The sequence below is a fragment of the Microcaecilia unicolor genome, chromosome 1 (assembly GCF_901765095.1).
Source record: "Microcaecilia unicolor chromosome 1, aMicUni1.1, whole genome shotgun sequence".
In the NCBI taxonomy this organism is placed as follows: Eukaryota; Metazoa; Chordata; class Amphibia; order Gymnophiona; family Siphonopidae; genus Microcaecilia; species Microcaecilia unicolor.
In genome coordinates, this window is record NC_044031.1 from 681649375 (window position 1) to 681675521 (window position 26147).

At 44.6% G+C, this 26147-nt stretch overlaps 1 protein-coding gene across 1 annotated transcript in view; it reads right to left on the minus strand.

The window, feature by feature from the left end:
- NR2E3 (nuclear receptor subfamily 2 group E member 3) overlaps positions 1 to 26147 on the minus strand; it is an 86171-nt gene that overhangs the window by 43079 nt on the left and 16945 nt on the right. The gene's annotated exons all lie outside the window — the stretch shown is intronic.

A 26147-nucleotide genomic window follows, 5' to 3' on the forward strand; every position in this document is an offset into this window, starting at 1 on the left:
ATGTTTATGCATCATTTTAAACTTAGGCTAATATTTTCTAACTGCATCTTGACACACAGATGTTGTTACAGAATTGTCAGTGGCTTTCTGTTTATTTATTTTTTATTAATTTACCAGGTTTCATTCTGCAATATTCAACTGATTGATATGGTTATAATAAAGCATACATAATAGTAAAATGATAAAACAAGAGCATTAAAGCTAACATTAAATAAAACAACATTAGAATCAAAAGCCTGTAAAAACAACTATGACTTAAGGCTCTTACGAAAAGACAGCAAATTAGGAATTGGTTTTAACTCTTCAGAGAGTGAATTCCATAATAGAGATCCAGCCACTACATAAGAACATAAGTGCATAATATAAGTATTGCCATATTGGGACAGACTGAAGGTCCATCAAGCCCAGCATCCAGGTCACAAGTACCTGTCAAGATCCAAAAACAGTACAATACATTTTATGCTGCTTATGCTAGAAATAAGCAGTGGATTTTTCCCAAGTCATTTTAATAATGGCTTAAGGACTTTCTTTTAGGAAGCTGGCCAAACCTTTTTTAAACCCCGCTAAGCTAACTGCTTTTACTACATTCTTGTACAAGATCTTTCAAAATGGACTTGGCGGAAAGATGGCAAATTGAATTATCCTTTGTTCAAGGATCTCGATTGTTGGGAAGGTCTATAAATTTTCAATACAGACACAATACTTTGAGGAGCATTATTACTCAGGGGGACTTTTACTAAGTGGCGGTAAGCCCAATGTGGGCGTACCACTTGCTAAACCAGAAGTACCGCTGGGCTACTGCAGCAGCCTGGCAGTAGTTCCCACCCCCAGCATGTGACATTTCCAGTGCCTCAAAAATATTTTTATTTTGTACTACTGGTGTTTACCTGACGGTAATTGGGCAGTGCTGCCGGTTAGCACGGGAGCCGTTAACACCAACTCAGTGGGTTAGATTTAACGTTCTAGTTTTGATATATAAGGCATTCAGGAGTTTTTTTTTTTTACTATGCTGCAAAAGGGGGCCTGTACTGGCATCAGCATGCGTTTTTTATGTGTTCTGAGGCCCCCCTTTTACGCAGCGGGCAAAAGGCTGTTTTTTTAAATGGACATGCAGCAAGTGAAGCACTTGCCATGCGGCCATTTCAGGAGGAGCACTGGGGACATCAAAGCATATCATTGATATTCTAACAGGATATCCACACCTATCCTGTTAGAATATCAATGATATGCTTTGATGTCCCCATGCATACCTCCTGCCCACCCCCATCCTCTCACCCTGTCAGACTGTCATAGTAATGCTTGAATGTTTTCACTTATATACACTGTCAGCTAGCACATTTGCTTATTTCCGATCTGACGAAGACGGGCAACCTTCTAAAGCTAATCAAGAAATGTATTAAGTTATGTCCAATAAAAAAGGTATCATCTTATTTTCTTTTCCATGTTTTATTTTGTTTGATTTCTATTGATAACCTTAAGAGTGGACTAACACGGCTACCACACTCCTCTACTTAAAATTCTACTGTAAAACCTAGTTCCTGAGCTTTATGGTTTTCTTAATGGAGTGGCCTAGTGGTTAGAGCACTAGTCTTGACATCCAGAGGTGCCCAGTTCAAATCCTTACTGCACCACCTTGTGATCCTTCCTGGGCAAATCATTCAACCCTTCATTGCCTCACTTACAAACTTAAAAGTGTGAACCCTCCAGGCTCAGGGAAATACCAGGCATACCTGAATGTAACTCATCTTGATCTACCACTGAAAAAGGTGTGAGCAAAATCCAAATAAATAAATAGGGAAATCTGCAGATCATGCCTCATGGAATAATTTCCAATCTGTGTGTTGCTTTTGGACCTCTGAGTTGGCTCCAGTGCTTAACTTTAGTAGAGTAGAAAGGGTAAATTCACAAAGATGAATGATGTTCTCAGCTCTTGGTCCTGCACCGGTTAGTTTCATGCTACCACTTTTATGGCATCCTTCAATAGTAAGATCAACCAGCTTCCTGCTTATTGTGTCTATCTTCTTAGGTCTGACTACACTGAAGTCAGTGCAAGAAGATCACTTGAAGGATATACCCTACCTCAAATGAAAACAGTTGTTTTTCCTTGTCTGAGTTGTCTGGTTCATTAATTATCACAGGAGATTAGAGAACACAGTAATTAGGGATGGTTGCTGTGTGTTGTATGCATTGGGCATCCTCAGCACAGCTAATCCTTAGAATCCAGGATTTAGAGAGGTTTTTTAATTCAACCAATTCTATAATGGGATAACCTGATCCCCACCACCCAGCATTCAGCCTTAAGTATGGCTTTTAACACTTTGTCCTCAGGTTGGGGCAAACTGAGGTCAATTTAAAAGAAAGTGGGGATGGGCCAGGTCAAAGTCTTGGTAACAAGCTGTACTAATTAAATTAAAGGTACACAGAGAGCCATCTGTCAATAAAAGGAAAACTTAATGAAATCAGTTGATTTGAGTATATGCACAAATGGCCAGTGAGACATAGCATACTGCTTATATGAACCATGCGTTATAAACAGGGCTTATGATTTTAGTTTCTAACCAATAAATAGCAATAAAATGTCCCAACTGAAAAAATTAAAACAAGTATCTATTGGATAAACCCTAGAAAAACACCATGACCCTTAGTACTTTCTCATCCCTCCCCTGGCTGATAGTAGAAGACTCTTGTTTACTCTTTCCAAAAATACTTGGACTAGGGGGCATACAATGAAGCTACAAAGTAGTACATTTAATACAAATCAGAGAAAATGTTTCTCTCACTCAACGTGTAATTAAACTCTGGAATTTGTTGCCAGAGAATGTGTTAAAGGCGGTTAGCTTAGCAATGTTTTAAAAAGATCTGGATGGCTTCCTAAAGGAAAAGTCCATAGACCATTATTAAATTGACTTGGGGAAAATTCACTGCTTATTTCTGGGATAAGCAGCATAAAATGTATTGAACTTTTTTTGGGATCTTGCCAGGTATTTGTGAACTGGATTGGCCAATGTTGGAAACAGAATGCTGGACTTGATGGACCTTTGGTCTGTCCCAGTGTGGCAATACTTATGTACATAAAACAGGTATCTATGGCACATAAACAGGTCCTTAAAATATATAGATAAATATCAAGCCCACCGCAAAACCACTGACTGTTCATTAGTATGTATTTAACAGCAGCTTCTTAGTAAGTTAAATGCCGAGGTTTAAATGGAAGCAATTCCACATCAGTTTGTTGAGGTTGACTAACAATTAAAACTTTTCTGTTTTAGAATTGATACTTATGCTGAAGATCCTCTGAGGAAGCAGGTTCTGCGAAATGGGTGCCTGTTAGGATCTCTGCCACCAGAAAAGTGAACAAACATAGGGGCCCTTTTACTAAGCCATGTAAGCGTCTACATGCATCCAACACACGCCAAAATTGAGTTACTGCACGGCTACTGCATGGCTCTTGCTGTAATTTCATTTCGGGTACGCACCCGATATGTGCAGCCGAAAACATTTTATTTTCTACCTCGCGTATCAGGCATGCGCCAAGTGGCATTTGGTACACATAGGTCTTTACTGCCCGGTTAGCACATGAGACTTTACTGCTAGGTCAATGGCTGGCGGTAAGGTCTCAGACCCAAAATGGACGCACAGCAATTTTCATTTTGCAGCACATCCATTTTCGGCAAAAATTTTTAAAAAGGCCTTTTTTACAGGTGCACTGAAAAGTGATTCTGATTGCGCCCAAAACCCGCGTGTACACTACTGCAGTCCATTTTTCAGCGCACCTTAGTAAAAGGACCCTATAGTTCATCCTCCAAATTGTTTTGGATCATTTTATACAAAAAATTACGAAGAACTAAAAAAAAGAAATAAGATATTTTGTGAAAATTAAAGAGTTTTGTGGGGGGTTTTCTGAACCAATGATTGATTAATTACCTGAGAGTGATTCAAAAAGCCACAATAAGTCAATAAACCATTAGGCATGAAGGCTAATATATCACCAGATATTTTCTCAGGTTTCCCCCCCCCCCCCCCCCACAAACTAATGAATAGTCAGTGGTTTTTGCAAGGTCTTGTGACAGATGAAGTACTTGACAGTAGAAGACTGACAGGGGGAATAGAGAAAAAGTTAAAATATTTTGAGGAGAGGTTATTTTTAATTCTATATAACAGGGTCTCCAACTTGATGCCCTGAAAAGCTTACATGAGTTACATTGCTGGTGGATTCACAGTTAGCAGTCAAATATTTTCCACAAGCCTTCTTGGTACAATGAGCCTCACTTTCATGGTATTACTCCAAATAAGTGCCTTGGGGGGTTCTTTTACTAAGGTGTGCTGAAAAATTGCTTGCGGTAGTGTAGATATGGATTTTGGGTGTGCGCCAATCCATTTTTCAGCACGTCTGTAAAAAAAAGCCTTTTTAAAATTTTTGCTGAAAATGGACGTGCGGCAAAATGAAAATTGTTGCACAGCCATTTTGGGTCTGAGACCTTACTGCCAGAAAATAAAAAATATTTTTTTTGTGCGCATAGCGGATGCACCCCAAAGATGAAGGGCCTTGTGGTAGCCGTGTGGTAACTGCATTTTGGTATGAAATGGGTGCACGTAGACGCTTACGTGGCTTAGTAAAAGGGCCCCTTGGTAATTTAAGTCATACTGAAATATTATGTTGTGTGCAACTGGTTGAGGATAAATTCACTTTAAGAGTTTTTAGTTGCAGTGGTTTCTCAATCCCATCCTCAGGACATTCCTAGCTAATCTGGTTTTCAGGATATCCACAATGCATACGCATAAGAGAAATTTGCGTTGGGTAATGCTGGTGCTGTGGGTATATGTGTGTAAGGGGTTAATGGGGGTGATACTCTTGGGGGGAGGTGGAGTTAGGTGGTTTATCATAAGCTGGTTTTTTGTTTGCTTGTTTGGAGCAGCAGCTGCATCTTCTTCTTATAATTACATAATCCTCCTGTGTACACACATCCACCTGCCACATGGCACAAGGTTTAGAACTTAAACTCTACTGGAGTTGGAGTAACAGAGTAGGGGGTGTGTGTTATGCACTGCAAGAAATGAGAGAAGCCAAAATGCTTAATCAGCAGTGTATAAATGAATGATCAGGGTTTGGTACCCACACATAGTGCAACACTGTAGGGAGAGGGAAGGTGTAGAATGAGCTCCAGCAGAAGACAGTGTTGAACCAAACTTCAGAAACCATTGGAGAGAGAGAGAGAGAGAGAGAGAATCTTCACATACAGCATAGATGATTGTGAAGCTGCAGCATTCCATGGGTTCCATGACCCATAGTCCTTACCTCAACTGCCTGTGTGTTCTCGAAGACAGTAGGTTTTTTTTTTTTACTAGTGTTAATTAAGAAGTGGTCACTTGAGGCACAAAGTGATGGTTTGGTTACTGTAAGGGAAAAGTCCTATAATAAGCCTTTTTCCAGAGTTTCAAAAATATTTCAAAATTACTCTGTCTGTCTGTCTAGCTTCTGTTGAAATGTATTTTGTTTCTCTCATTCTGACATGGAGTGGAGGGGTTGGGGCTCTGTTCCAGAACTGTGTATATTAATATGAGAAGAATATTCCATGTCCCAGTATATGATATGCCATGGAACATGGATTTTAGAGCTCTTGTTCAATATATAGGTATTGGAGGGGGGGGGGTAGAGTGAGCACTGGTCTCCCCAACATCCCAGATTTCTTAGCTGCTACTGCTTTCTACTGCTGCTATTTCCCTCCACCCAGGGGCAGACTGACTAAATGGACAACTGGGCATTGTCTAAAGGCTATGACAGTAGGGGCCCACTGCCTCCCCTAGCTATGATCCAGCATGATCTCCCCGACTGTCTCTTCCCAGGATCTACCTCTTTTTTCCACTGTTGTCCCCCCATACATGGTGCAAGCTGGCATCTCTCTCTCCACTTCCCTACCCCTCCCACAGTTCAACATCTTTCCCTGTCTCTCAACCCCCCCCCCCCCCAATCTACCTTAAAACGTATCTTCTACATGTCTCCGGCAGTGCCTGTGGTTCACATATGCTGGCTGCAACCTGTTCCAGAGCCTTTCTTTTGATGTATCCCGCCCTATATGATGCAAATTTCTGTTTCTGCATAGGTGGGATAGGTCAGAAGGAAAGCTTTGGAGGAGGGATTAGGCAGTGTATGTGTATTGCTGCTGCTGGTTTAAGGTACATTGGATGATGGGACTGAGAAAGACAGGGAGATGCTAAACCATTAGGGAGAGATGCTGAACAATGGGAGGGAGGTAAAGAGAGAGGGGAAGTGATGCTGGATCTGGAGGTAGAAAAGAGGGAGGGAAGATGCTATACAACAAGAGGGATAGAGAGAGAGAGAATGGATCCAGGGTGGAGGGGATGGAGGGAGGGAGGGAAGACAGAAAGAGAGTTGTTGGACCAGGGGGCAGATGAGAGGAAGAATGGACATAGATATAATATTCAGCTAGCATCTTGACATTTGTATGTGCTAACTGGTTAGCATGTCCATAATACTGGAGTATAGGTAGTATAAACAGTGGCTCCCTAACTTGATCCTCCCCAGCCAGGTCTGGTTTGCAGGATACCAGACAATAAATGTTATGAGCTAAGAATTGGGATAATTTGCATATTTTGATTGTCTTAGAAATCTTGCCTGCTTGAATTCAGAATCTACTATTATAAGGTGTGAAAACAACATAAATGTGTTGAAAAGAAATATGTTGAAAGTGACTTCAAATGGTCTGTCTTTATATTTTAGAGGGGTGCGTATGTTAAGTTGCACTTCTGGATATGTAGGGCCAACTTAACCATAAGGCAAACTTGGTAGTTGCCTAGAGCAGCATCTTCTGTGGGGGAGGGGCAGCAAATATCAGCAGCAGTCAAAGAAAAATAGATCCTAGCAGCCACACAAATTCAGGGAATCATCAACCTGAACATTTAGCTTGAACTATTGCATTTAATATTTGTGAGGTCCAAGTATGGGTTTTACAAGACCATTCGAGAAGGGGCTAACATTAGGGTAATCATGATTGTAGAGACTCATTATTAAAATCTTAGAGGTGCAGCTTAGGTGTGTAAAGGGGTTGGGGTGGGGCTATAAGGCTGAAAGTTCACCTAGCATGCATAATAACTTTCAGAGCATGCAAATACACGATACTAATTCCTTCCATGATAGTGTTCAATCCTAATCACTCACAGACTAAGTCTCATATTCAGACTGTCTTTTATCATTTGGATGCTATAACTACATTTTATTATTTGCAGGGCCCCTGGTCTCTTGTAATTCCAGGGCTGCAGAAAAGGCTATAAATTCTGGCCCTTCTCACAGAATTCCTATTCACTATGGTAGCAGACCTATACTTCTCACTTGCTGTCTACCCTGCAATCTTGGGAGGACAGCAGTATTTGAGGGGCTTCAAGATGCATCCCCCTTTTCTGCTTTTAGGTCTTGAGTGTTGTGCTCTGAACCATACAGCAGTGTTCAAAGAGCGATACCAGGCCCAGGCAGGACAGAAGGGAGGATGTGATGTGAGGCATGGTGCTGCTGCTATTGTCCTGCAGCCAAGCCAGTCTCCTTCCTCCACTCCCTGATCCTTCCTGTCCTCCCTTCCCTCTCTACCTCCCCCCTCTTCCACCTTTCTTGTCTGAAATCCCTCTTCAATTTCTCTCCTCTGAGACCTGCTCTTCCTCTTCTGAGGTCCCCCTTTCTTTCCATCTCCCTGATCTCTTTTCCTATATTTCCATTCCCTCTCTTCCTTCCTTCCCAGTATGTAATACTAAAATCCTTGTTTTTGCAATACAGATAAAAATAAATTAACTGGACACAGGGATGTCAAAAAAAGAATATTTTTATAAAGAAAAACAAACATTTGCAATATTGAACATGTAGTTGTGTGCAACATGTGCCACTGTATTGCTGTGGAATTTCAGAAATTTGCTGTCCAATTTTGCATCTCTTGCTGCTGAATATGCAGGACCTTTGACCTAGCGGTAAAGTCTCATGCAGTAACTGCGTGGTAATGACCTAAGTGTGTCAAATGCCACTTGGCGTGCGTCCAATACGCGTATCCGAAAAATTATTCGGATGCATGTATCGGACGCGTGCCAAAATGGTAGCTGGGCAGTAACTCCTTTTTGATGCGTGTTGGACGCGCGTAGCCGCTTACGTGGCTTAGTAAAAGGGCCCCTCAGTCAACCTTCCATTGAAGGGAAATAGCTGGCAGAAGATCTACAGTTGTGTAGATCAAGACAAAACTCTTCCAATTATCATTTAGAAGAAGCTAAAGGTAATTATTATATGAATTCTATTAGAACATCTGTTAATCCTTCAAAAACATTTTTTCCTATATTTTCAGCCCAATCCTCTAATAGGATTTCACAAGTCTCTCCCTCAGTTGAGTTGCTGACCTAAGATTGACTTTTCAAATTTGCAATTGCAGACATGTGAAACACCAAAAAAATACATCTTTACAGACTTTTTCAAATACTTCTTCTTGGGTTAATTTCAATTGCTATTTTATTATCTTTATCAAGTTGCTTAATTCAATGAAACTAACAACTTGTTCACTTGATCCAATACCAATACAATACTTACAAACTACTATAGCCCCAAGGTGGGTTCAATGCGGTGTATGATAATGCTTACAGTAAACAATTTCACAAACATTAATAGCATGCAAAAATACAAAGTTTAAGCTAAAAAATTGCAATTCACCAAACTCATAATAGCAAAACAGAGACAAGATAGTTTGAATTATGACCAACCAAAATGAACTGTTTACTAAGCCACGCTGTAGGCATGCTGGCATTTTTAGTGCATGCTAAAAATTAGCGCGCGCTAATGCTAGAGACACCCACCCTACATCAGGAGTCTAAGTGCCGGAGTGGAAAATGATAGCGATGATCCAGATTAAAGCAATACTGGAAATTAAAGACTGTTTTGCAGTGGTCCAGCCAACATTTCAGTACAAAGGTCTTTTTCAAGACCACTGCAAAACAGTCTTTAATTTCCAGTATTGCTTTAATCTGGATCATCGCTATCATTTTCCACTCCGGCACTTAGACTCCTGATATAGGCCTTTTGGCCGAAACACAATGTTGTGTCGAGTCAATATATTGATTAATAAAGTTTTGTTCATCTCCACTCTGGGACTCCTGGTTTTTTACCCACTGCCCTGTTGTATAGGGTCATGGGCATAACAGAGCATTCTTAAAATTAATGTGCATTATTTTAGAATAACAGGGATATACACCTAATATTGGTGCATACATTTGCACTACATTTCAGTTGGTGCAAATGGCCGTGCCTAAAGTTAGGCACAATTCCCAAGCATATATGCTATTCTATAAACCATGTCTAACTTTAAGCATGGCTTATAGAATAGCACTTTTTCAGAGCCAATTTTTTGGCACTGTATATATATATATATATATATATTTAATAGTTTGTCTCTTGGATTGGTTCCTTCTTTCTAGAAAAGTTCAATTATCCATCCAATTCTTAATGCACCAACTCTCGACACTAGGTTTTCTTTCTAAACTGACAGAAAATAGCTAGTGCTTATGTGAAACAAGTTTCCCTTCTTCATCCTAAACAATCTGGATTTAGACCTCATCATAGTACAGAAACAGTGGTGACATCAGTACTGAGCCATATTCATGCTAAACTAGGAAAAGGTTACATAACCTTGACTGTTTCTCTTGATTTATCAGCAGCATTTGATTTAGTTGATCATACTTTGCTACTAAGTTAATTTTCCTTAGGTTTTCTACTTCTGGATTATATATTACTACAAGTGGTACACGTTCCATGGAAATTCTCTCCTTGTGTTTTGTGAGAGGATGTATTTTTTTTGGAGATGATGTTGGGGTGATAGCCCTTTTGTTTAAAGGATTCTGTTACAGCTTTAAAATGCTTGTGGGTCAGAATGGGATGGTATCTTGTAGCTCAGCTGTATATAATGCATTTTTTAAAAATATGTGGAGGATAGAACTGGAACAAACATTAAGTCAGTCCAATAGAAAGGTATCACCTACAACTTGCTTGCCCTTATTTCCATATACCCAGGCAAGTGGACTAGCAAGACCATAGCAATTCTCTGCACAGTTTGTCAAGAAATGGCTTGGAAAGCCTCACCTGGAACTGAAACACTTCAGCTGAGGGCATGGCTCTCTTTCCTACCAACCTCCCTCCAGTCTCCAACCCTGACCTAGATCTCTGATAGTCGCCATCTGTGACTGCAGCCATCCTCCTGCCATCAGCAGAATTACAATGCTGGACTAATACTTCCAGGAGCTAGCTGTCAGATTGCTTTTCAATGATCCCTTTGATGGGCATTAGCCACTCTGAGATCATTTAGAACATCTAAAGTTGTCCGTATCCAGTCTCATCTTTACCCCTCCTCCAACTCCAATGCACATAGAGGGCCTGAAGCCTTCATTTCTATTGTGTGCCTTAGAAAAATCTCACTGCCTGACTGTGAGAACTCAACAACTCTAACAAGGCTACCCTGCACTCTCCTCTTCTGTTCTTTATTATGGGATTGTTTTACTATGCCGCGTTAGAATATGGGCTTAGCGCATTTTAATGTGGGACATTCCCACTTGGCTAAGCCATTTATAACATGGTAGTATTTTGGGCATTTTTCATTTTTTTTTCAGGTCGTGATCTAATGCTCACATTAGGGCATGTTACCTGACATAGTTAACATAGAGGCATATTTTCAAAGCACTTAGCCTTCCAAAGTTCCATAGGTTGGTGTAAATGACAACGCCTAAAAATAGTCTTTGAGCACCATCCATAGAATCAGGCAAACAACTGCAAAATGCTTTAACGCGTTTTGTGGTAAGCCTCTTTTTTCCATGTTAAGCAGTTTAGTAAAATGTCTCTCCACTTTGTATCACCCTTTACTGCCTCCAAAATCAGGGACTTAGAGGCAGATGCAGCAACCAAACGTAAAAAAATCTAAATCGTTAAAGTCCCTAACAATTTTAAAATAACGAAAAATGCACCAAAAAAAAAAGTCACACATGCTGAGATCGGTATTGAAACGTACAATGTATCAAAGAATCACAATACACATCGTTAATCGGCCCCCAAATCATGCGCAGAGCAGCCAAGCGTTATGTTAGCTGCTCTGCGCATGCCACAAACAGTCAAAACACAGTCAAATCACAAGCACATGGCTCCCAAATCAAATCAAAACAAAATAAAAAAAAAGGGTCGGGAGGGGGCAAGGGCGCTCATCAGGAGCGTCCTGTACGGACGGCCTTGCCCCCCCCCGTGCTCCCCACTTTCCGCCGCTCCCCCCACCCCGAAAAAGCAAAATGCTGGCTGCCCCGGTCCCCCTCCCTTCCTCACTACTCTGTCACCTCAGCTCCGCCTCCCGACATCCTCCGTCCTGTGCCCCGCCCCCTTTTGGGGTCGTCGCCGCCATTCCCCTCTTCCATCGGGCCCCCCTCCCTCTTACCGGGCCCGTGCAGCGCCTCTCTCCTCTGTCCGAAGGCGCTGCACGGGCAAGAAGAAAGCTGATGGCTGCCTTCGCCCAGCTTCGATGGCCGTCTTTCTCCTGCTGCGCCCGCCCCTGTCTGACGTCAGTAACCCGCCCCTGTCTGACGTCAGTAACCTACGTAGGTTACTGACGTCAGACAGGGGCGGGCGCAGCAGGAGAAAGACGGCCATCGAAGCTGGGCGAAGGCAGGCATCAGGCTTTCTTCTTGCCCGTGCAGCGCCTTCGGACAGAGGAGAGAGGCGCTGCACGGGCCCGGTAAGAGGGAGGGGGGCCCGATGGAGAAGGGGAATGGCGGGGCACAGGACGGAGGATGTCGGGAGGCGGAGCTGAGGTGAGAGAGTAGTGAGGAAGGGAGGGGGACCGGGGCTGCTCGAATTTTGCTTTTTCGGGGTGGGGGGAGCGGCGGAAAGTGGGGAGCAGCGGGGGGGGGGGGGGGGCAAGGCCGTCCGTACAGGATGCTCCTGATGAGCGCCCTTGCCCCCTCCCGATCCTTTTTTTATTTTTATTTATTTATGTTTTTCTGACGTCCTTTGGACCAATCACAGCGCTTTTAGCTCTGCTAATGCGCTGGGATTGGCTCAAAGTTTTATTTTTTCTCTTAATGATTTTTCCTGGCACAGAGCTGTCCTAACGAGAGGTCCAGACCTCTCGTTAGTTTTCCTGCCTTTTTCCTGCGTAAAGGCAATCGGAAAAGGTTAGTGCATGTCGTTTCAATGGGGTTTTCACACTAATTGCTCATCTCCATTCCGTTTTCGTTAGCTGCTGGCTTCCTCGGTAAAAGCCCTTTGATGCATGCAACGGATCAAATTTTCCTCGTTGGAGAGTCATTAAAGGCTCATTTAGCTTTAGTGCATCTGCCTCTTATTAAGAACAGATCCCAGGAATACTGTTTCCTCTAATCCTCTCGGCTCTTCCTTTTTTTTTTTCCCCTTTTTACCTCTCTAATCTCATCTCTGCTCTTTCATTGCTCCTCTCTTACCCCACATGCTCTCTTTGCCTTTCTTTTTTCATTTAAAATTCATTTTGAATCTTGTTCATTTGACTGTAAAGATGAGGCAAACCAATATGAAGGATAAGTGGATAGAGTTCTTCAGTGTATTATGTCACATTCATAACCCTCAATTTGTTCACTTTGAGGGTGGTTTCTACCTCTAACCCACCTTTTGGTTGCCCATACCATCTTTTGTTTCTCATTATAAGGTCCCACCCCTACATAGCACTAAATTCAATAAATGGTGCCTAAAAATTTGATGCCATAAGAGAGGCGCTAAGTTCTATTCTATGCAGGGGAGTAGTCAGACTTCGGCGGGAAGGGGGTCCAGAGCCCGAGGTGAGGAGGCACATTTTAGCCCCCCCCCCACGGTGCCGCCGACCCCCCCTGCCATTGCCAACCCCTCCGCCATTGCCGACCCCCCCCCCGCCACCACCACCACCAACAACAACAAATTTGCCCCCCCTGCCGACGACCCTCTCAACCCCCCTCCCACCGCCAACCCTCCCCCGCCGTCGCCTACCTTTGCTGGCAGGGGACCCCAACCCCCGCCAGCTGAGGTCCTCTTCTTCCGGTGCAAGGCTTCGTTCTGTTTCTGTGAGTCTGACGTCCTGCACGTTGTGTGTGCAGGACTTCAGACTCACAGAAACAGAACGAAGCCTAAGGTCAGTGCAGAGGGCCTGGGGGTGGCGAGAGGGCCCGGTGGCGGATGGAGGGGGGGCCCGGTGACCTCGGGTAGGGGGGCCACGGGGGACGGCCTTGTCCCGGGCCTGGCCCAGTCTCTCGGTGGCCCTGAGAGGACTTGGTTGATATTAACAAAGGGGCCCTTATACAAAGCTACTACTACTACAAATCATTTCTATAGCGCTACCAGTTGTACGCAGCGCTTCACAATTGAACATGAAGAAAAGACAGTCCCTGCTCAAAAGAGCTTACAATCTAAATCAGGACAGACAGGACAAATAAGGGATAAGGGTAGGACAGACAGATAGGACACATAGGGAAAAGGGATTATTGAAGAGAGGAAGACAAGATAAGGTTACGAGCAGCTGACAAGTTAGGAATTAAAAGCAGCATCAAACAGGTAGGCCTTTAGCCCGGATTTGAAGGCAGCCAGGGATGGAGCTTGACGTAACGGCTCAGGAAGTCTATTCCAGGCATAAGGTGCGGCGAGATAAAAGGAACGGAGTCTGGAGTTAGTGATGGAGGAGAAGGGTGCAATTAGGAGAGATTTGCCTAGTGAACGGAGTTCCTGGGAAGGAGTGTAGGGAGCAGGGGCGTATCTGAAAGTCGGCGGTAGCGGGGGCCGAAGCCAGAGTGAGGGGGCACATTATAGCCCCCCCCCAGCCGCCGCCGCCGCCGCCATTTCCGACCCCCCCTGCCGCCGTGGGTACCTTTGCTGGTGGGGGACCCCAACCCCCACCAGCCGAAGTCCGCTTCCTCCTGCCGCTGCGAGGTTTTTTAAGTTAATCGGGATTCGTCCTCCGTCACTCTGTGCTGCTGTTCAAAGAAGCTGCTAGCTGAATGCAGTTTCGGACTGAGTCTGACGTCGCTGCTGCACGTTATACGTGCAGGACGTCAGACTCATGTACAACGTGCAGCAGCGACGTCAGACTCAGTCCGAAACTGCATTCAGCTAGCAGCTTCTTTGAACAGCAGCACAGAGTGACGGAGGACGAATCCCGATGAAGAACTTAAAAAAACTCGCAGCGGCAGGAGGAAGCGGACCTCGGCTGGTGGGGGTTGGGGTCCCCCACCAGCAAAGGTACCCACGGCGGCAGTAGGGGGGTCCAGGGCGAAATCTGCGGGGGCCCAGGCCCCTGTGGCCCCACGCAGATACGCCCCTGGTAGGGAGAGATGAGGGTGGAGAGGTAGTGAGGGGCAGCAGAGTGAATGCACTTATAGGTTAATAAGAGGAGCTTGAACTGTATACGGAAACGGATAGGGATCCAGTGAAGTGACTTCAGAAGAGGGCTGATATGGTCCGTCATTATTTAATCTCATTTGATTCTCAAATATTGTACTACTTGGTTTTTATCTCATCTGTACATGTTTTATCTTTATACCGTATATACTGTGTATCACTTTGGGTCATCCTAGTTTTAAGGCCGGAAAGGCAGGCCGACATTCAAAGAAAGCTGAGCTCCAAAATTTAGACCCCCAAATTTCAGTCTAATATAGGAGCCTGAGTTTCTGCTGAAAATTCACCTAAAGTTAGGAGCTTAAAAGTTATTGGATCGATATTCAGCGGTACTTTTCTGGGTTGGAGCAGCTCCTACCCAGCTAAGTGATGTTCACTGGGGCCAGTCATTGATTTCCAGTGGCTGTATCTGGATAATACTAGTGAAAATCTTTATTGATCACACTGACTCTATCCAGATAGTGCTGAGGTGGTCTGAGGGCGGAGCTTAGGCAAAGCCAGAAGATATCTGTGTTCCAGTATTGATACTTAGATAACTATCCAGAGAAGCTAGAACAGCTGTATCAGTGCTGAATACCTGTGGTACTCTAACGTCTGGCGGCTGCTCTGTATCTGAATAGTCCAGTTTGGTATCTGGGTACTGCTTGGCACTGAATATCTGGTGGGGGGGGGGGGGGGGGGGGAATTTAAACACCACCATCAGTGTTTTAAAGCGATGCTGACTGTGGAGTTTAAATATCAGGGGTATGCTTCTAAATTTAGGTGTGCCATTTATTTACCTGATCTATGAGCCTAATTTACCTAGTGCTGAAAATCAGTGCTAAGCTCCTTTGCTTTCCCCACTCTAAATCCACTGCTTGTCCCACCCATCTTTTAGGATCCTAAATTTAGGAGTTTAGTGAAATTCTGAGCATAAATTTATACACTCAGTCCTAGAAAAACTTCAAAGAAACCAATTTAGGTGAGCCTAACTCTCAAAGTTAGGCTGCCAGAGTTTATGAGAATCAGGAAACAGGTGAAAGCTTGGCTCTTCAACCAGGCCTTTAACAGAAGAAATAAATGACACCGGCTGCATACACTATAGCAGGACATGTTTATCCACTCCTACCCTAGCCAAGATAATGTTCAAGCAACTTTCTTTAAACTAGTCCCTTATTTTCTTATTCCTGTTATCTATCTATATGTTCCATCTTTGCTTATAAACTAGGCCAGCGGTTCCCAAACTGTGCGCCGCGGCACCCTGGTGCACCCTACTTTCTCCTCCCGCAGGTCTGTCGCTTCCCGCTTCTTCCCGTGCTGCTGCTGCAGTGCTTGCAGCTTACATTTTCGGGTGTTGGTGATTCACACAGGCACTGCGGGGACTTCCCTCTGCCGTGTCCGGCCCTTGCAACAGGAAGTTGCATCAGAGAGGGCCGGACACGGCAGACTGGGAAGGCACCGGAGTGCCTGTGTAAATTGTGGATGGCCCGAAAATGTAGGTTGCAAGCACTGCAGTGGCGGCGGGGGAAGGAGAAGGAAGCAGCAGCAATCCTGGACCTGCAGGAAGGAAGGTAGGAGCAATGCTGGATTTGGGGAAGGTGTAGTGGTGTGAGAGGAGGGGCTGCAGGGAAAAGGAAAGTGAGACCTATGTGGAGGTGGTGGAGGGTTGTGGAGACCCATGTGGCCAGGGGGGGTGCGGAGACCCATACGGCCGGACTAGGGGGGGTGCCGCAGAGTCCCATGTGGCCTGGGGTGGTGGTGCTGGGAACCCCTGCTGTAGGCTATCTATGAAAATGTTTTATTACGCATGTGTTGACATTGTAATGTAGCATACTATGCCATACTTTGTATTGTTGTTTGAATTAGCCCTTCATCTCTGAACACACCACCCGAACCCTCGTCCACGCTCTCATTACCTCGCGCCTTGACTACTGCAACCTACTCCTCACACCTCTCCCTCCCCTTCCAGATCGGCTTCTTTGTTCTGTGTAACTGGGTATACACATGCATATGGGGTTAGCGCAAACACTTATGTTAGTTACAGAGCTGGTGTAAATGTTCACACCTAGTAAGTGTGAGTCCACCCATGCTTTGCCCCAGGGGCGTTCCAAGGGGCGCTGACATCCGGGGCGGATTGCCGATGCGCCCTGCCCCCCGGGTGCAGCACCCCCCGTGTAGCGCGACCCCCCCCCCAGCGAAGGGACACCCCCCACCCCGCAAAAGAACCCCCCCCTGGGTGGACGCCACTGGGGGGGGGTGCCGCGCGCCGGTCAGCGTTGTTGGTTTCCATGCTCCCTCTGCCCCGGAACAGGTTACTTCCTGTTCCGGGGCAGAGGGATCATGGAAACCAACGACGCTGACCGGCGCGCGGCACCCCCCCAGCGGCGTGCACCCGGGGTGGACCGCCCCCACCGCCCCCCTTGGTACGCCACTGCTTTGCCCAGAATTCACCCAGGTATAAGCTCACTTTTCAAATATATACTATGTACAATATCCTCATATTTACAATATGGGGTCCAATCATTACTTCTTATCCGGATAGGGCCTCTGAATATCCTGACAGGGCCTCTGACTATCCTTACAGACTGTCTCTGTACTATCCAGACAGTGCTTCTGCACTATCCGGATAGGGTCTCCAAATTTCCTTACAGACTGCCTCTCCACGATCCAGACAGTGCCTCTGAATATCTGTACAGATTGACTCTGTACTATCTGGATAGTGCCACTGAATATCCTTACAGGCTGCCTCTGTAATATCCAGACAGGACATCTAAATATCCTTACAGACTGCCTCAGCACTATCCGGACAGGGCCTCTGAATATCCTTAGAGACTATCTCTGCGTTATCCAGACAGTGCCTCTGTGTATGTTTACAGACTGTCTCTGCACTATCCGGATAATACCTCTGAATATCCTTACAGACTGCCTCTACGTTACCTGCTTATTATAATTTATCTATTGGCTGTTTGTGCCACTTCCATTTTCAACAAACTTGATTTCTCTTTTCTGATGGTGAATGCAATCAGAACGGACACATCAACCTTACATAATCCTACAACCCTCTGTCCCAAGATCCCATCCTCTTACCCTGTTCTTTGGTGGATTCTTATTACTTCCCTTGCTGTCAGAATTGCTGTTCAGATGGGTATTTAATTCTAGCTTTATGGCATTCCTAGCTAGTATTTTCTTCTACCTCTCTGCCTGTGCATTCTTCTAAACCTTCTGCTGAAATTTCAGTTCCACGTCAACTTCCTTTCTAGCCTCCTTATTTCTTTAACTTTATTCTCACCTTTTCTTTAGTGCGTATTTTCCCTCTTCATCCCCTACCGTTTTGACCTTTGCTGTGCAATCATATTCAAGGACTTGGATATTGGGTCTTGGTGACAGTAGTCCAAAGACTCCAAACTGAACCTTCTGAATATTGTTTTCATCTACAGCAGGTAATAAAAGAGGCCTGAATATTGTAGCATTTCTCACAAGAAGCCATGCTAAGAGAGTTGCAGTTCTACTGATCTCTAGGAAGTACAGTTTTGGAGGTGATGGTTCACTGTCAGGTCAGGGATAATTTCTCCTTTGTACTGGCTGTATAAAATTGCTTCCTGTTACACAGGTGCTGTTTGAAAGTGGATGGAGGTGGGTCAGCTGTCAGGCAATGCTCAGACTACTTTAGAAGTCAACTTTCCAGAGAGAGACAATAGCACTGCTGAGTGTTGACACCCTCAGCCATAGTGACCTTGGGAATGGATGAAAGTTTAATGCGACTCTGTGGATGACCTGACCCTCAGCAATTGGGTTATGACAGCTTAAACCAACAATGCTCTCCTGTGCTCTGATATCAGAAGCTAACCTGGATAATACTGGCACAAGGCCAGTGTCATGCCAGGTCTCACAGGCCTACTTTCAATATTCTTTGCAACCATAGCTATTGTTTCTAGGAGCAGAAGACAAAGGCAGTGCACAAACACACACTCATGCAAAAACACAGAAGACAAAAGGATATTGATTATGGTTTATTTATATTCCGTCTTTCTCAAGGCAAAGTACCAAAAAAAATTCATATAACCGAACACGTAACTAGCTAATTCATTCAAAACATAACACAAACTAAAGAAAATACCAATTATATACAAATCCTAAAACATAAACTTAAAATAAATCTCTGGCTAAATGTCATAAGACCTCACTGTTTCCATGCCCAGTTCATCATACTCTGTGGCTCATATATACATCACAATGATCATTTAAGGTCTTCAAAGACATTTGTGAACAAAAAAGCTTTCAGCTGTTTTCTAAAAACAGCAGAACCAGTCATCAACCTAAGCTCTAGAGCTATACGGCTCCATTCCCTAGGACCAGCAGTGGAGAGAGAAGGCGCAGTGGTAGAAGTAGGTACACAGGTAGTCACAAGGTCCTTAAGGGGTAATTTTATAAAACCTTTTCCACATCTAAAGGATGTTTTACACCTGGAAAATAGCTGTTATAAAATTAGGTGCAGGTATACTTGTGTAAACAGAAGAATCACCATAAGATTGCACCTCTGTGAGCAGATTGCATTAAAATAGGCACAGTTTAGGCCAGTGTTTCCCAACCGCTTTGCACTTGTAGACCGGCAAATTGGCTGAAAAACTCTTTGTGGACTGGGACCCCACCCCCCACCACCACTATCTGTCACCTCCCTACTCAACTTTAAAAGAAAGCCTGAGCTGGTGGGGATCCCGAGCTCCTCCAGCTGAAGACCTCTCATAAGTACATAAGTATTGCTTAGTAAACAGGGCCCTAAATCAGCAATAGCCAGGGTGGAATATTGTAAGCCACATTGAGCCTGCAAATAGGTGGGAAAATGTGGGATACAAATGCAACAAATAAATAAATAAAATACTGGAACAGACCAAAGGTCCATCAAGCTCAGCATCCAGTTTCCAACAGTGGCCAATCCAGGTCGCAAATACCTGGCAAGATCCCAAAAAAGTACAATACATTTTATGCTGCTTATCCTACAAATAAGCAGTGGATTTTCCCCAAGTCCATTTTAATAATGGTCTATGGACTTTTTCTTTAGGAAGCGGTTCAAATCTTTTTTAAACCCCGCTAAGCTAACAGCCTTTACCACATTCTCTGGCAACGAATTCTATCTCCTTATGGTTTCTAAAATGCTGTTATCCACCTCGGCAGCCTGCGGCAGCTCCATAAGCTGCCAACACCGGCACATGCTTAGGGTCAAGGTGGATTACAGCAATATAACTAGGCATGCCTCTGATGTACAGTTAAATATAAAGTATTAAAATAAATAAATACAAATACGCAATCAGACAGACCAAAAGGTCGTACTACAAAGCTAAAATTGGCCCATACTACAAAAACACGAAGAAACTATACCATCTCGTGAACAAACTACTAGACACAACACCTGTCACAACAACCAACACTGACATCCCATCTACAGACAACCTTGCTAATTATTTCAACGAAAAAATCGTAAACCTACGCAAAACCCTACCTCAGAACAACATGGACATAGAAAACTTCATTAATATTCTAGACCCAACCCCTGGTGAATATCCTGCTGACCGAATATGGTCAAATTTTGCTCTACTCAGCGTCGACACAGTTACCCAGGCGATTAAAAAATACTCAAACAGCCATTGTCAACTGGACACCTGCCACAGCACCTAATTCAATCTGCCCCAGTGGCGTAGGAAGGGGGGGCGGGAGGGGCGGTCCGCTCCAGGTGCACGCGCTCGGGGGGTGCCGGCCCCGCTGGTTCCCTGCTTTTTCTGCCCCGGAACAGGTTACTTCCTGTTCCGGGGCAGAGAGAGCAGGGAACCAGAGGGGCCGACGCAGCTCCGAGTGACGTGCATTCGGGGCGGATCGGCCCTCCCGCAGGTAAGAATGCGGTCCGGGGGGGGGGGGGGTGCACTCCGGGGGGGTTCCATTAGCCCTTGCTACGGCACTGATCTGCCCCCACCGCTTCATAATAGATCTCATCCCACTTAAACCTCATGCTTCAACAGGGTATCTATCCTCAAGAAAAAGGCAACATCCTGCTCACCCCAATACCAAAAGACACCAAGAAAAAAACAAACGACATCACCAACTACTGCCCAGTAGCATCTATCCCATTAGTAGTCAAACTAATGGAAGGACTGGTGACCCCTACACAGCACCGAAACAGTACTACTCACTCTCCTAACCAAATTCAAGCAGGAAATAGCAATAGGCAAGAGCATTGTCCTCCTCCAATTTGACATGTCAAGTGCATTCGACATGGTTAACCATAACATATTGCTAAGACTCCTAGAATACTTCGGAATCAGTGGTGGTACTCTCAATTGGATTAAGGGTTTTCTAACCACAAGAACATAACAAGTGAAATCAAAAACAAACATATCGTCACCATGGAAACCAGGCTGAGGAGTACCACAAGGATCACCACTATCACCGATCCTTTTCAACCTCATGATGACTCCACTAGCCAAGACCCTATCCACCCAAGGCCTCAACTCATTTATCTACGCTGATGACGTTACATTATACATCCCATACAAACATGATCTGGCGGAAATCACCAACGAAATCAAGCTATGCTTAAACATCATGAACTCATGGGCAAATGCATTCCAACTAAAACTCAATACAGAAAAAACACACTGTCTCATCATCTCATCCCAATATAATACTTACAAACCCACAAACATTAACACCCCAGGATACACCCTCCCTGTCTCAGACAGCCTGAAAATTCTCAGAGTAACATTCGACTGTAACCTATCACTAAGACCCAAGCGAAATCCACCATAAAGAAAATGTTTCTCAATGTGGAAACTCAAACGCATAAAACCATTCTTCCCGAGGGAAATATTTCGTAACCTGGTACAGTCCATAGTACTAAGCCACGCAGATTACTGTAATGGAATCTATGCGGGATGCAAGGATCAAAGAAACTTCAGACCGCCCAAAACACAGCAGCCAGGCTTATATTTGGAAAAAACACGCTTGACAGCGCCAAACCACTCAGATAAAATTACACTGGCTACCAATCAAAGAACGTATCACTTTCAAAATCTGCACAACTGTTCATAAAATTAGTTACAGCAAGGCACCGGGATACATGACAGACCTCATCGACCTGCCAACCAGAAACACTACAAAATCTGCACGATCATACCTAAACCTCCACTACCCAAGCAGCAAAGGACTCAAATATAAATCCACCTATGCAACCAGCTTTTCCTACCTAAGCGCACAACTATGGAACGCATTGCCAAAAGCAGTAAAAACTGTGCTCGACCACCTAAATTTTCGGAAAGCACTAAAGACAGACCTGTTCAGAAGAGCATACCCCACAGACCCAACATAAAAATGCCTGTTCACCTGCGACACAATGCAACCAAAGACCGTAACGAACATTACCTGACTCTTCTTCCCCCTTTCCTCTCTAAGTTCCCCCCAACTGTACCTACCATACATGTACCTCATTCTACCACAATATCACTTTCTATTCATTCATACCATGTATTTGTTCAGACCGTAATCGGCAATGCTGTTAACGGTTATATGTAAGCCACACTGAGCCTGCAAAAGGTGGGAAAATGTGGGATACAAATGTAACAAATAATAATAATAATAAATGAACAGCCATATTCCCCGTTGACTAATGGCCTCTATGTTTCTGTCCACCATTTTGTAAAATATTTCCTGTTGTACATATCTGGACCTACAATGGTCAGGCCAGAAATCTGGGCCCTTTCTTGGCAGACAAATAGAGTCAGGATTCTAATTAATGCCTCTGAATCTCAAGTCTGACCTGCAGAAATACAGTAATGCACTTGGAGATTGTAAAGAAGGATGCCACAGAAAGGTGGTATATCAAGAATCAATCAATCAAGTAAAGGTTTAAGTAGAAGAAAAATGTTCTAGGAAGATATTTCCTGTAGGTTGGCAAGTTTGATGTATGAATATGAATAAGGACCTAACTCTCAAAATTCACCATTATTAGTGTAGTTTCAGCTGAAGTGTACTGACTTGCCCAGCCTTTTTGCTATTTGTAATTCATGTGTTTTAGCCATTAGATGGCACAATAATTCTTTAAAACAGGAATGTTCAGTATAGGAGTCGACAAACATCTTGTTTCTACTATTTGTGCAAATGAAAATTGCATATGTAGCCTCACCCAGAGGTGTGGGCTATTGAATAATGGAGTTCTCCACTTCAAATAAACTTCTGAAGGGAGCTGCACCTGAAATAAGCATTTTAATGGTGCACCCAACCCCTTTCATTACCTGTGAGCCAATGAATATACCAAAGAAAGAACAACAGGGTTGCAGTAAAGGAGATTAACCATAGGCAAGTATAAACATATATTTTATTATTTAGATTTTGCTTACACCTTTTTCAGTGGTAGTTCAAGGTGAGTTACATTCAGGTACACTGGATATTTCTCTGTCCCAGGAGGGCTCACAATCTAAGTTTGTACCTGAGGCAGTGGAGGATTAAATGACTTGCCAAAGATCACAAGGAGCAGCAGTAGGATTTGAACCTGCCACCTCTGGATTGCAAGACTGGTGCTCAAACCTCTAGGCCACTCCTCCACTCCACATATGTACAAAGTTCATACTGGTCTTCTGTGATCCTCTGCACTTAGGACCATAAAATATAAATAATATGTAACCTTATATTTATTAGTAACAAGGCCTAGTATAGTTTTTTAAAAATTTGTATTTATCAATATAAGAAATAAAAGCATCTAAATCTTTGAAAGTAAAGTATACGATTTTCAAAATAGGTCTCATAATGAAATATTAGTCATTAGTATACCAAATTAGCCCACATAGGTGGAGACCAACCAGCTTATTTTTGAAAGAGATCGCTGGCCATCTTTCGACACAAATTGGGAGATGGCCGGCTGGCCATCTCCTGAACCCAGCCAAATCAGTATAATCGAAAGCCGATTTTGGCCGGCGCCAACTGCTTTCCGTCGCGGAGCCGGCCAAACTTCAAGGCAGGGTACAGAAGCTGGGATGGGGCGGGGGCGTGGTTACGAGATAGCCGGCTTCGCCTGATAATGGAAAAAAGATGGCCGGCTCTGCCGAGCATTTTGCCGGCTGCACTTGGTTCATTTATTTTTAGGACCAAGTATCAAAAAGGTGCCCCAACTGACCACCGGAAGGAATCAGGGATCACCTCCCCTTACTCCCCAGTGGTCATCAACCCCCTCCCACCCAAAAAAATTTAAAAAAAAAATTTTTTTTTGCTAGCCTGTATGCCAGCCTCAAATGTCATACCCAGCTCCCTGACAGCAGTATACAGGTCCCTGGAGCAGTATTTAGTGGATGCAGTGCACTTCAGGCAGGTGGACCTAGGCCCATCCCCCCTACCTGTTACACTTGTGGTGATAAATGTTGAGCCCTCCAAAAAACCCCAAAACCCACTGTACCCACATGTAAGTGCCCCTTTCACCCCTAAGGGCTATGGTAGTGGTGTAGAGTTGTGGGGAGTGGGTTTTGGGGGGGGGATTCGAGGGGCTCAGCACCCAAGGGAAGGGAGGTATGCACCTGGGAGCAATTTTTGAAGTCCACTGCAGTGCCCCCTAGGGTGCCCAGTTGGTGTCCTGGCATGTTAGGGGGCCCAGTGCACTACAAATGCTGGCTCCTCCCATGACCAAATGCCTTTGATATCGCCGGGCCTGGTTTTCATTATGGCCGGAAACTGAACCCGGCCATCTCTAAAGCCAGCCCAAATGCTGACATTTGGCCGGCTCCAACCGTATTATCAAAACAAAAGATAGCCGGCTATCTTTTTCGATAATACGGTTCTGCCACCACTTTTCCCGCGCCGGCTATATAGATGGCCGGCCATCTATTTAGCCAGCGCTGTTCGATTATGCCCCTCCAAGTGTCAGAAAACCTAGGACGATAGATACAAACTAAAAAGAAAATTTTCAAAAACAGAAAAGTGTAGGTTATGTACTCTGGGGCCAGGGCTGCCGAGAGCGGGGGGCGGGGGCAAAATTCCCTGGGCCCGGGCAACCAAAGAGGGCCCAGCACCGGAGTCTCTTGCCCTCTCCTGCTCCAAGACTGCTGGTGCCACAGTTCTGTCTCCACCTGCCTACTCTCAGCTCCCTTCTGTCTGTCGTCCCACCCTCCTGCATTAAAAAAAAATCTCTAAAGCAGCAGTGCAGCACCTTCTCTGCGAAAGCGGCAGATCGCCTTGGGCAGGCCTTCCCTCACTGTGTCCCGCCCTCCTCTGATGTAAGTTCCTATTTCCGCGAGGGCGGGAAACAGTGAGGGAAGGTCCGCCCGAGGCGATCTGTCACTTTTGCACAGAAGGCGCTGTGCCTGCTGCTTTAGAGATATTTTTTAATTACTTAAATGAAGGGGGTTGGATGGCAGGCAGAAGGGAGCAGAGGGTAGGTAGGTAGAGACTGAGAACTGCGGCGCCGGCGGCCTGGGAGCAGGTGAGGGAGGCGACAGCAGTCGCGATTGAGGGGTGGGGGGACGGGGCGGCTGCGATCTTGGGGGGGGGGGGTGGCCTTGCCCCGGGCCCGGCTCAGTCTCTTGGCAGCCCTGTCTGAGGCCAATATTCAGACTGTGGGAGGCAGCTCACCTAACTCCTGAAGTCAGTGGTGAGACGAGATAATCAGTGCCAGGCTGTTTCCGGTGACTGGCAGTTTATTTTTGACCAGTTTAAACTTAACTTGCCAAAACCAATATTCAGCATTGGCTGGTTAAGTTTAAACTGGCCAAAGATAGGTCTGCTATTTTGGCGGCCTGATTTGGCCGCCAAACTTAGCTAGCGATGCTATGAGCAGATAGCCGGTTATATAATTACCTCTCTACCCTCCTCTCCCCGTATGTTCCCACCCATAACCTCCGCTCTCAGAACAAATCACTCCTATCTGTACCCTTCTCCACCACCGCTAACTCCAGACTCTGCCCCTTCTGTCTTGCATCACCTTATGCCTGGAACAGACTTCCCAAGCACATACACCATGCGCCCTCCCTGCCCATTTTCAAGTCCTTACTCAAAGCCCATCTCTTCTCCCTTGCTTTTGGCGCCTAACCACCTTCCCATTCATGATACCTATACTGACTACATAGCTTGTTACCTTTAGATTGTAAGCTCTCTTGAGCAGGGACTGTCCTTCCCCATGTTTAAACTTGTACAGCGCTGCGTAACCCTGGCAGTGCTATAGAAATGCTAAGTAGTAGTAGTAGTAGTAGTAGAACCAGTTAACTGCTAAGTGCTGACTGGGAGTATTCAACAGGAGATAGCCGGCTATTTCCCACTGAATATTCACAGATAGCCAATTAAATGCTATTTAACCAGCCAGGAGCCAATCCTTCTGGTTAAATAGCACTGACTATTGGGGGATCTGAAAATAAATCACCCTTATAACCTAGTCACATAAAACTGGAGATCATTTGAGAACAGTTCCTTTTAGAATATACTGCAACTAAGAAGGCTTGAAGAATACGTATATGACACTATTCAAAGAAATTAAACATTTACAAAGATAGCGCAACTGAAAAGATGCTCCCAATGCAAGAACTTATTGATGATAAGCTAGGATTTTTTCCTCCTGTGTCCATTTCAAGATGTCAGGAAAAAATAGAAATATTTCCTTCCAAAAAAATACAGTCTGAAAGTCTAAATACCAATCTTAAAAGGGCATCTTTGTCCTGTAAAAAGACAAAAGATACCAATAACGTAGATCGAGATATGGTCTCCTATGCAGAAGTCTCCAGGATATTGGTCAGATTCAGAC